The sequence below is a fragment of the Lepisma saccharinum genome, chromosome 20, assembly GCF_977018435.1.
Source record: "Lepisma saccharinum chromosome 20, izLepSacc3.1, whole genome shotgun sequence".
Taxonomy (NCBI): Eukaryota; Metazoa; Arthropoda; class Insecta; order Zygentoma; family Lepismatidae; genus Lepisma; species Lepisma saccharinum.
In genome coordinates this window covers 38011963-38025695 of record NC_139248.1, presented here as the reverse complement: position 1 = coordinate 38025695, position 13733 = coordinate 38011963, and positions in this window count along the sequence as shown.

Here is a 13733-nt window from a genome sequence, read left to right as displayed (position 1 = left end):
TGCCTGAGACTTCCATGTTTGTTCGCAAAAACCATTTATTTTCAGATCTGACCTTTCATACCAAACTCAGATAAATTTCAAGATCAGTATCCAGTTTTAGTGTAATGCTATTCAACAGAACCGAGAAAAGTAGGAGGACGATCCTGACTGTTCGTCTGTCCATGTCGACGATCGCTATCTCAATAATTACCAACAGTGCAGGATCTATAAAACGCGAAACCTCGCAGTGCGGGGAAGAGGGATGGCATGAGCAAGCCTTTAGGGGGCTTTCCCATATGTGTATTTAAAACAATAAATGTAGTAATTTGTCCAGCATCGCAGAGCAAAGGCCAAATAAATATTGTAAGGTGAAAGGATTTGTTGTCCATTTTAAGTTGACTAAGATGCAGTATTTTTTCGGTTAATAACTTCTGTTTAATGCTCCATACCGCTAAATTATTTCTAACCGCAAGTGTTTCTTCCCTAGATCTGTGGTGTGGAACTGGGAGTACAGACTCCACTGTACGAACAAATGTCTTAAAAGTTGAGACGGGTCTTACTACAAGGCGGAGCAAGGAACGAAAATCCCACAACAGGCGAATGCGAAATTACAGTGTTCTACATTTGTTGCTTTGAGTTTGTAAATTTACAGTTTGATAAGAAATATTATTGTGCAGAAATGTAAATAAACATAAAACATGGCAACGCTAAATTAAATGTGTTAACAAAGCGAGATAAGATAATACATGTTAATTAAAGAGAGTGGAATAAAATATCTTACTATTAGGTACAAAAATAGCCTACATGAATGCAATATTTCAATTATTACAATGCACAACGTATTTATCTTTACACTCAGTATTTCAGATCTTTACCACAATGTACAAAAAAATATATAAGGAGATACTAATATAATATACATTGCTGGACAAAGAAAACAACCGGACACTTGCATTTTTTGTGATAACGCATAAATTCTGATTCGAAGGCTAACTAAATGTTGCAGAAATCATTGGAAATAAGAAAACCTGAATATATTCAACAGAAAGCAAATTAAAATTTATTGTTAACAAGTTAAATTAGAACGTAAACGAAACTTACAGAAAACTACAAAAAAATTAGAAAAAAAATCTTAGCAATATATTTTTTAATATTGTTAACTGGTACTGGTGGGGTATATAAGCTGTCTAGTAGCGAGTGTTACCTCCCCTGCCATCAATTACAGCTTGTAACCGCCGTGGCATACTTCGAATAAGGTTGGCAATCACTTTGGTCCAATTGCTCCTATTCTTCTTGAATAGCACGTCTTAGCTCTTCAATTGTTTCTGGAACTATTGCGCGGTTTCTGATATGTCGTTTCAGTTGATCCCAGACGTGCTTTATCGGATTTAGGTCCGGACTTTGTGGTGGCCATTCTAATCGCGTAATCCCAACTTCGGCCAGGTACTCCGTGACAATATTCGCAATGTGAGGACGCACATTGTCATGCATAAAAACAAAATCTGGGCCTATGAATGGTGCATATCTGCCAAACATTCTGTAATATACCTGCGAGCTGTCATTGCCCCATTCTCTACAAGAACCAACTCTGTACGTCCTTGTAAAGAAATACCTCCCCATACCATGACACCACCGCCTCTAAAGGGTGTTATGTCAACGAAAGAACCTTGTGCATAACGCTCATTAGGTCTTCTATACACATGTTCACGCCCGTCTGATGAACGTAGGTTGAATTTTGACTCATTGGAGAATAAAACCTTTTCCCACTGCTCCACATTCCAATGTAAGTGTTGTGTAGCAAATTCCAGTCTTCGCTTCCGGTGACGTGCTAACAACCTGGGACCTGTAGCCGGCCTCTGAGATGATAAACCACTTTCATTCAGTCTTCTAAGAACTGTTCGTGAAGAAACCATAGCTTTATGAAAATTTCTCAAACGGCGTGCCACAATATTTGAAGTCGTACGACGGTCTCTTAAGACTATGATACGCATGAAACGATCTTCCCGTGCTGGTGTGCATCGTTTCCGACCAGAACCCGGTCTTCTACCATAGGAACGAGTTGCATCATACCGTCTGAGAGCTTCATGGATAGTACTTCGTGCTATATTTAGCACCCTAGCAATACAGCGCACACTACGACCCTCATCACGAAGAGCTACTGCTTCTACTACCTCTTCACGTCTCATTTTCAAGCTAGCAAACTTACAATACACTTGCAAGAAAAACACCAGCAATGACAATGTCAATGGTTGCTATGGTTACTATGAACCAAAATTCATGCCTTTCTAGACATGAAAGAAAATAACATCAACAGGAATTGAAAATCAATAAATTAAAACAAAATTGCATGAAATTAATTTTGAGCCTACTAGGTGTTCCAAATAAGTAAATACGAGTAAATAAATAAATAATAAACGGAAAAACTATGGAAAATGTTCAATAATGAATGTTCAATTGTTCAATACTTAACTGAGAGCGTAATTCATAAGTAATTGGAATTCAGATGTCAAATATTAAGGTGTCCGGTTTTTTTTTGTCCACCAGTATATTATAAATTACATGAAATATGGAAATAAACACAGTATAAATCAAGGATAGAAGTTATTTACTTAGAAGAAATACATTAATTATGTATGTAATAAAGGACCTGTAGATAATTGACATTCTAGAAAGTGTTCATGATTTTGTATAAGAAACAGAGCAATTGGATCTTCCTTCTTTTGCTGAAAGAAGGCAGGTTGTGGTGTTTACAGAGGGAAGTGTACGATTCGTATCGGGTATATATGCCTGTTCCCTTATAAGTGGCGTACCTTACGAATTTAGACTGTAGCATTTCTATTTTATGCGTGTACTTTTTGTCCTGAGGAGCCCATATTTCTGCTGCATATTCTACTTTGCTTCGGACTAAAGCATTAAATATTACTTTCATAATTTCTTTGTTCATAAACTCTTTACTCATTCTAATTGCGTACCCTAGGTTCCTGTGTGCCTCATTTACGACCCTTTAAACATGTGTTGCAAATGTAAGTTTTGAATCAAATGTAACTCCTAGATCTCTCATCCCGTTAACCCTTTTAATTTTTGTGTTATTTATTTTGTAATTGAATTCAATTTGCTTTCTGTTGCGCCAGTATCCTCCCCGATGGCGCAGTGGTAGCGTCCTCGCGTTGTAATCAAGGGGTCCCGGGTTCGATACCCGGTGGAGGCACATAGTGGTTCGGATCCCACTTTAAACTGTAGGTCCAGTCCGGATTAGCCTTTCTGTGCATAAAGTGGACTTAAAACAATAATTCAATCAATCAATTCTGTTGCGCCAGTATGTCATCGCGCATCATTTTTCTATGTTCAGATTAAGATAATTTATTCTGCACAATTTTGTTCCTGTATTGATTTAATTTTGTAACGATTTGTAGTCATCTATACTACAAATAGTCCTACCGAATTTTAAGTCATCCGCGTATAAAAGTCTGAATGAGTAACACAGGTACTTTGGTAAGTCATTGATTAGAATTAAAAAGAACAGAGGTCCGAGATTCGAACCCTGAGGGACTCCTTAGAAAACTGCGAACTCTTCTGTTAAAATTCCTTTATAAGATATGTTCTGCTTACGGTTTTTTAGATAAGAAGCAAAGAAATTTAGTGCTGGTTTGCAGAGGTCGTAACACGAGAGTTTACTCAACAAAATATCGTGGTTTACTCTATCACACCTTGTGGATGTGTGTAATCCTGAGTATGGAGACATGACATGTTTGTTGTACTAAGGCAACACACCTTTTGATGTGTGTTACCCTGAGTATGGAGACATGACATGCTTGTTGTACTAAGGCAACACACCTTGTGGATGTGTGTTGCAAAGTTAAGCTTGGTTGGCCCACGTTGCCTAGCACACGACGCACCGGCTCGGTCCCCTCGAAAGACCAAGACCGAGCGTCGCTGCCTACCAATTATCTTTGTGTTATATTATATATGCCACGACTAATTCTCAGTTCGCGCGGGGCATGCGAGTCCGCATCTCAAGGTTCGGGTAAGGGTCTGCTTTTGAATTATAATAATAAAAATAATAATTTGTTTACTTAACCAAAAACCTTAACTCTAAAGTAGGTAACCTTCCTTACGCTTAAACTTCCATCGTGATCGCACCCGCATCCCACTGACCAGTGAGGATACGCATGAGAGTCGCGAGTGAAATCAGCATAATCTAAACTGACATTTTATGGATTGATAAAGCCTCCGCCTCACTGACCAGTGACGGCGGGACACCTCATCAAACCAAAAGGAGGCCAGTTAATTTGTACTTATAAACCAAATTTACTATAAGGAAATACCCATTAACGATTACAAATTTATTTACATCTCAAATTTCCAATATTCACAATTCCCACATAGTTAAGTTAAAAGAAAAAATATACAAACTTCTGATCGAAAGAAAAACTACAACAATGCCAACATAAAATTTAGATCATAACGTCTTCCATAATATCGTCAAAACTTTCTATTGAGTAAACATAAAACCCAGAGAGCACTCTCTTACATAACATGTCCATTTCCCATCATAAAACTAACACAGCTTTAACTTGGTTTCAAATAACGGGTGACAAATTATTAACTAAAGGTCGACAAAATTACTATTAACCAAAACCAAAGAAAAATTTGCATATCATCTTTCCGTAAATTTCTATTCGTGCTTCTGTCATATTTTCACATCTGCATTATGTTCTCTAGAACTCATGAGGTAAACTACCATCTTCAGGGCCAACCTCCAAAAACATTCATAACAAAATATAAGGGGAGCCTTTCTCTACCCAATATCAAAGCCATATCTCGGCCACAAATTACAAATGTCCACGTGGAATTCCTTAACATAATAGGGGACTCTATGTCTACCCTTTTTGGCTACTCACATTGCAAAAGCAAAACAATAGACTTTTACATTAAATTATTTCTAGAAAAAAACAACTTATATACGACCGGTTGCCTATTATAGCTGTTTCAAAATTACATCAAATATAAACCTAAATAAGTGAAACCAATAAACTTTCCTTAACGTTCCGGATACTCAAGACTTTAAAACGGACATGAAAACTATATAAGCTGTGAGATTTAAAAGGCACCCTCTGACCACAGGTATGCTCTCGGATTAAACTAAAAAGAGTATCAAATTTATTTAATTGAACCTCCTGACCAGGAGAATTTAGAATGATTTAGAATAAAAATTAACTTGACGAGAAGGATGTATATCTTTGATGAGTCTAATTTATTTAACTTGAATTTACATCGGAGCCACACTGACCAGTGCCAACTTCGACAGAATTTAAAATTCATGAATAATTTCAAAGTTTAAATTATTAAGATTAAATATTTATATATGAATTAATTATTTATAAAAACCTGCTAAAATCCCCTTTAAGGATCATGCTGACCAGCACAAATCCTGAAAGGCGGCTTACGGAAAACCTCGGACATTGTGGAAGGGAGAGCTGACCAGCCACTCTCCACACAACGCCCGTATTCTCCCAGCCCTGGACCTCGACAAGCGATTTAATCACCTAACGATTTCTGAGTACACTGATCAACTGAATATTTTCCCAGCGAAACGGTTGGTATTTATACTCGCGGGATTGCGCAATTCTATTCCCTGAACAAAAGATTTGGACATATGGAAAGTTATTTTTAGCTTTAACAATTACCCCTTCGAAAAAGGCATATCGAGAAACACAATGCAGCAAAACTTACTTACAAAACCGCGCAGTGCCGAACGAAAAAGAACCCATTGTTGTTAAGAAAGAAAAAGAATGCAAGCTTCAACTTGCTTTGCGTTCTTTTTCGCTTGGCAGAAACTGCGTTACAAATTTTAACAAGGATAATATACATTCAAAAAGATTAGACTACAAAAGAATTTATACGAGGGCTATCGAAAAGTAATTTGAATAATAAAGAAATTTACCAAAATTTATCAATCGTTACAGTGTTACCCTGAGTATGGAGACTTGACATGTTTGTTGTACTAAGGCATCACACCTTGTGGATGTATGTTTCAGTTTGTCTATCTTTGACGAGTCCCTATACTGTGTAGTCGAAACTAATGTAACTTTTTCTATCATGCTTGTACACACAACGGCGAATTGTCCACCACCATTTTCTTTCGGTCTGTATTATACAATGCGATTACAATGAATTGAAATAATGATGTCAATAAGCAGAGAACAATGCCTGCTTCAAACCAACATAGTTTCATTCCTTAAAAAACACAGGGTGTACAATGAAACACTAATGAAAATAGTGGTGGACAATTTGCCTACCATTATCTTTGCCGTTGACTGCACAAACAAGGGTCGAGGTTGTGTTACACACGTGCTTCACGAGGGCAATATTTCGCCTACAAGTATTATGGGAATTCTTCAGGTGATATATCATTCGCTGCTAACAGCATTCCCCCTGCACGTGTCGCTTGGCCACACTGGGAGTTACATGTTATGATCAACTAATAACGACTCCAACAGTTTTCGCACGCGTCGAACGTTTGTGACATTCGATCATGATTTATTGTAATCGCTCAGTGTTAAGAGATACTACAGAATTCACGAAATAAACATTATTTATTCAGTTATTTTGCAGTAGGAGGGGACAAGATGAAATAGGTCCATCGTTAAAAACATCTAGTTCTAGGACCACAGTTCTGTGCAGAACAAGTAAAAATGTAAAACCTTCCATGTTCAGCATAACATGTTCGCTGCAATATTATAATAATTACTATTATCATAATTATGTAACGATTAGGGATATTTTTGTTAATCATTATGGCAATAAAATACTGATTTTGATAAAATCCACTTTTATGTTAATTGAAAATTGCACAGCATTTTCGTCATGTTTATTTCTTTCATATTCCATACATATTTATTTTACTGTAGTAATATGTGGCACAATTAAAAGTATATTCCAAAGCTTACATAATAATATGAATTTGATTTTCATTTGTTGAATAAAATAACATTTGTAAATTCATAATTTTATTTTTAGGATAGCTCTAAGCAGGGGCGGCGCCAGAAATTTTCGACCGGGTGGGCAGAAGCTGTATATCGATAGATTAGGGTGGGCAGGTATAAATGTAAGATCATATATCGTATATACGACATATGCATATGTATCACCTTCTCTCTTACTCCCGATTTCCATTCACTTCTTTTCCCTTTTCTTTTCATTTTTTCTGTTTTACTCCCTAATGCTTTCTTATATCTTTCTTTCTCAGCTTGTTACCTCTTTCTCCCTTTCACTGTCTCTCCTTCAATTCTTCAAATGTTTCTCTTAACTTACATGCACACACGCATCACATATGTGTGTGTGTGTGTTTGTGTCTTTCCTCTTTCCTTTCTAATCTATTCTCGCATCTTTTTCCACTTCTTTGTCTCCGATGGACAGGGGCGTATCCAGAAATAAAATTTGAAGGGGGGGAGTCCAGCCAGGGGTGCCCATCTTCCAAGGCCATTGGCGTGTCTGCCTCTATAATAATACGATGATAGTTATCTACAGTTACGATGATAGCAATTTCAGAATTGAATCTGTTAACACTTTTCAGAAGCAGTTTGAAATATTTCACTGAACTCTTCATTTTATATTTCACGAAGTTTCTGAAGCAGTTCTGGGACGTCTCTTGGATTAAGAAAGAGAATAGGCTTAATTGTGATGAGGGTTTTAAATACTTTGGCAACCGTACAGTAAAACTGAAAACCTTTTCACGATAAAGGAAGTCCACTTTTCAATTCCGGCTAGATTACTTGCTTGGGATGGTTCACTCAGACAGCTCCACTTGACTGACAAGGTTGAAGACATTTAACCAAAACATGGAGTGAATCATGTTTTTCTAGAAATCGAGTTTCACACACTAACAATAGTTTGTTTTTACTGTCTGGTACATAATGCAATCAATATATTTGTTTCTAGTATTTCACCTCTGCATTTATTATTTATAAAAAAGACACAAACTTCACTTACTGTACTAAAACAGTTTCAGCTGATATATCACTACCCAGTGTAAAACTAATAATAATAATAATAATAATAATAATAATAAAAAAATGAGTGGATGTTATTTTCGGAATCCACAAACCGTGCACACACCGAGAATTTTCTATACCTGCCACATCAAGTGTCTCATCGGAAAGTATGCTGAATCTTTCATAGCGTTTTCAAAAAGAAGGGAATTGGGGGCCCAGAACCCCTGGATACGCCCTTGCCGATGGACACAATTATTTCAAGGAAGTGTTTGTGTGTGTGCAACCATCTAATCATTCTTTCCTTCATGTCAATGTAGTGAAATCAATGTGAATTGGTTGCATCACATTTTGTCCTTCAAGTACAAAAATGCAAGGCACATACCTACTCCACTTTATATATTAGGCGACAGTGATAGAAATTGTGACGGCAGACAATGGTGAAGGATTAAATTACTTTTTTGTCATTTAAATGCGTGTTCCTGATCATATTATTTTCATCATATGAGTTTTTGACTGAAAGTTGGGGGTTAATGATCACTTTTCTTAGCTAACAAGGTTATTACAACTGACAAATGGATCTGAATGTTTGCAGTAACGGCTATCGGGTACCAAAAACTTGGGGGCAAGGACAGTTTACTTTTTTGGTAGAAAAGTCTTAGCATTAAGAGCCCATAGTGCGGGTGCAACAAGTGGCAAAATGTGTCGGGGGGGATTCCCCTTCACTCATCCTATTCGCCGCCACTGGATATTTGGATTAAAATTAATGTCTTGTTGGGAATGTAAGCACACACGTAAAAACCAATTGTATTCATCCTGGATAAAGGCTAATTTGACAAAATACCGCCCAAAAGTTATAGTGAAGTAACATTGAAAAATCTGTTAGCTAAGTTGTTATTAGTTTTCCGAAGTAAGTCTTTGTTACTCATGCGGGAGAAGTGATACACGTATGGTTAGATTAATACATGCACTGAGGTAACAAATAGTTTACATTTTGCAGAATGTGATTTTGGACACAAGGAATTAATCGAAATTGATCACTATACCCGGTAATTCATCTCTTTCTCACAGACGACTTGGGTTGTATGGCGTGACCTTTTCGAAAGCGCTCAAATGCCAACCTCTATCCTGCGCAGTACACCCTGGAAACTTTAATCTTGCAAGCGAACGAGTCTCTGGCGCCTGGAACCACACTCAAAATAATAATTTGTTGGGGGGTTGTATTTTGAATGTCTGTGTGTATTTGCCCCCCCTCCCATTCGTCACTTTCATCTAATCACTATTGGACCTCATTGTCGCCATTAGCCAAAATTAGCACAAAAGTGACTTCACATAGAACAAATCAGTCGTATCAGCAACAACTTGCTCTTCCAAAAATGAAGTTTCATTAGTTCACACCACTTCGAAAGTTGAGGTGGTAGTTTCAATTTTACAGTGTTTCATTTTTGGATCAAGGCAGCTAACTCCGTGAACAATAACGTTGTTTTCCAAAAGTCTCAAATATTTGTCTCTGGCAATACACCCTCTTAAATGAACGCATCTTTTATGGTGATAAAATGACACGTTCCTTGTGGGTTCTTTCTGTACATTTTTTCTCCAATGGCATAACGTTGTCGCCTTATAATGAAGAGGTTCTGGTTTCTACTGCCTCCTCCGCTGGTGGAAGTACAATGCACACTGGTTCGGACTCCACTTTAAACTGTAGGTTTAGTCGGTTTGGTTAGTTATACGTATTTCTACATTTTTACATCACATCCAAACTACCTAATTTTTTCTTTATGTGGTACTTTTCAAAGTAGTTTCTTCCCCAGTGAAGGCCCGAAGTTGCAGCCCTGAAGCTCACCCTGAATCCTGATCTCATTTTGACCATACCCTGCATAATTTTGTGCCTCCTAAGCTCACTAGCTGCTTCTAATCATAGAAGTATTAAATTGGTCACAGTTTTCTTGTTTCAAGATCTCTAGCAATATAATATTCATTAGTAAAATATACATGTAATTAACACCACAATACACTTATTTATTGAATCATTCATATATATCCAAGTATATGTACTTATTGAATTTGATTGGGTGGGCAATCGGGTGGGCACAGGAATTTTTGGGTGGGCGCTTGCCCACCCGTGCCCACCAATGTCGCCGTCCCTGGCTCTAAGCCTCTCAAAAGTGCCACAAATTAACTTCTTTACATAAATGGATTTCTAAAACTAGAAATCGATGTTGTTACTTCTACATCTGAGTATAATTAATTTATATATTTGCACATTGCAACATGGAGACATATGGGGGGACGTGGAGGTGAGACCTCACCCATTCGCAATCTCGACCATTTGTGGAGGTGATGTGGTTAGCGCCACTCTCCGGTCGCCTTTACCCACCACGCATCTATTTATAAGAGTCTGGGTGAACCCCAGAACCTTTCAATGCAGAGATAATGCTGTTAAAAATTCCACATAGAATCAACCACCCTGAGGACCGAACCTGCCATTCAGGTCCCCAACCGCGGGTATACACACACACAATATTGACTCTATAAAACTAACTTTGACTGAAAGTAACCTGTGGATACCCGAATGTGCCACGAAATCAGGAACCAAGATTGGAATCCTGGGTAAAACGTGGATTCATATTTGTTTTATTATGGAATTCAATAGTTCGTCATCTTCGTCATCACGATTTAAATAATATAAACACTGTGACGTAAAATAATCAAATCCTTAAAATATACTATGAAAGTCTATGAAGAAAAGACTGAAAATGAGGAACTGAAGATAATAATCTGAAGATGAAAATAGTGGACGAAAAACCAGGCTAAAGAAGAGAGATAATGAAGATTAAAATCCCCGTACATATAAGTGGCAAACATTTTTCTCTGAAGTCATTAGTATTTACGATGATTGAAGATCTATCCGTAAACTGAAAGATTTCAATTTCTTAAATTCATGTGCATGAAATGCATTAAACGCTGAAAAGAACAATTTGTAAGGTAGCTATATTTGAAAATGCATTTTACTTGGCATTAGTAGTCATTCACGATCTACTAGCCAGTGCATTGCGATGGGACAGAATATTATAATCATAATAATTAATTTATAATTTTATGGTGTTCGGGGAAAATACACACAAGTCAAAAACTGATTTTCCGTCTTTTTAATGTTAAGTCCACTGAATTAATTAAAAGAAATATAAGCACATTTTTATATTGGGCATGTGTAAACATTCTTAACAGCGATGATTCAACATGTATATCATGTTATTAATGTTTTCTATTAAAGAATATGCATAAATAACTTGCAAAATTTGCATCCGAACATCCTGAAGAAGAGTAAGTGTCATTCCATGTCAAATCAACCATGTCAATCACATCTCAGAAATTTATAATTTTTGGTACAGTGGTTGTACCAGTAAAGTTGACGAAAACTGTCAATTTTTTTGGGCACATAGTTTTTGAGTTATTGATTTTCAAAATAGCAAAAATTCCCAAATTTTTCGACATTTTGAAATTTTTAAATAGCTGTAGATCGAAAACTATTTTACCTAAAGAGCTCAAATTTGTGTCATTCTATTCTGCTTTTAATGAGCTTTAATTTGAAATGCAACATGACTATGTTACTTGAATTTTGTAATTTCATGAGCTCGAAAAAGTTTTTTTGAAAATCTAAAAAACACCCCCTTTTATTTCTTTAAAGAATATATGTTTTAAAGACATCAATTGACTATTTGTGTGCAAAATTTCATAATGGTACGGTAATGGGTTCCTATAGAAATTAAATTTTTGGGTTGTAATGTGTGTGAAATTTTCTAAATATGTTGGCTGCCATGTTAGAACCATAACTATAAGCTGGCTGTGTGTGTTTAAAAACTCATTTTCATCAATATTCGTGTGGAAATTTATCCTAGTGACAATGTATTACACTTTTGTTAAAGCTTGTACCACAGAATTCCACGCAGGAAAGACGTACCGGTCTAATATACTTCGTGTTAACTGAGAGCTATGACAAACTTACTGCACTGAACCTTTTCCGATCGCATCATAAGGCAATAAGTCCTTTAGGGAAGCTCTTGTGAAAGGATACAACTTGCAGCCGCTAAGTGCTGGAAAGTGCATTTTCTATCCAGGGAAAAAAGAGGGGCGATCAGAAACAGAACTTGGAACATTTCCTAACCCGTGGACATGGTTGGAACGGTTCCAGGATAATTTGTCAAGTCCTTTTCGATTCGTTGTACTCGTCACGTGTTCTGGGCTGCTGCCTAATTTAACAATTTTCGCAAAACTGTAAAACTGTCTTCTCGAGAGGCTTCGCTTCATGCATGTTCAGTGAACAAATTTTTCTACATTGCTTTAATCGTATAGTACCTCAACATAAGTAGTCTCGGTGGAAAAGTTGAGTTGAGTTCTGGGCTCAACCGGCACTTACGGTTCCAAGTTGAAGTCCTGGAGTGGGTGCTTCTTGTGAGTGTTTCTTAATCAAATTTATCAAATTAGCATTCATCCTCCTCGTCTCAATTACAGTAACGAGACAGAAAAGTGGGGTAAAACAAGAGAAACGACTCCTCTGACCGTCAACCGTGCCAAGTATATTTTCCAAGTTTTGTTCCGGGAAATTATAAATTCACCATATTTAATCACTTTTATCGATTTCGAATGCAGTTCTTCCATGTAGTTTGGCTGCTATGACAATTTAGTATTTTAGATCTAATTTTAGGGAATTTGACGAAGTCGTTCAACTATCCTCCTCAAGCAAAACAATACATTTCAAAGTTTTCATTACCAAACTAATGCTTAAGTAATACCCTGCATCGAGTATGTGTGGAGTCCTACCTCGACACCCTTCTATTAGTCTTCAACACAAAGGAAGATCTTTATCTTTTTTATCCGTAAGATATCTAGGACTTCATCCTATTTAACCTGTCAGAAATTCCAACGCAAATGTCTATTGTATGATATAGTACATATATATTACCTTACATGACCTTTCAATGTAATTTTGATATTCATTGAATATGAGCTGCAATGAGGGACGTCATGTTGAATACTCCTAAATTCTGAACATCTAAGAAGCAGAATATAGTAGTTTATTTAATTAGAGAAAAGGTAAAATGTTTAAACCAATTAAATATTTTCTAATTTCAAGACATAGATTTGCTTTTGATTCACAAAATTCGAGCATTTATTACCTCAATGATGAATTTCAAGAGGTACCCAAGTAATATACTGTATATTCTTGAATCATCAACAAATACAATCGTATAAATACTTTGTGGTCAAAAGATAAGCTAAGTTTTTAATCTGTGACAAATTTCAGTTACCTTGTTCATTCGAAATTGATTAAGGATCAAACATTCCGTTAAGCCAATAGTAAACACGATTTTAAGGTTCAACAGGTTTCTGTGGCAAAACAATTAGAGATAGGGCCTCCAGATGGCATAATCTGGAAACTTCGCTGCCTTGTAATCAAGGTGTTCAGGGTTCGATCGATATCCCCAGTGGAGGCAAATGGTGGTTCGCACTTCATACTGTAAGTCCAGTACTGATTAGCTTATCTGTGCATAAAGTGGACTTAAAACAAAAAAAAATTACACACACGTGACTAGAGATAAGGAAATGTTATACATAAAAGATATTTCTTTGTTTATTGTGAAAATTTTGAAAATAAAACAAATCCTTCTAACTCTAAATCAGGAGAAGTTATAGACATTTCGATGTATCGGAACGGAACAATCGGAGGCGGCCATCTTACAACCGCCATTATTCATAGACAGC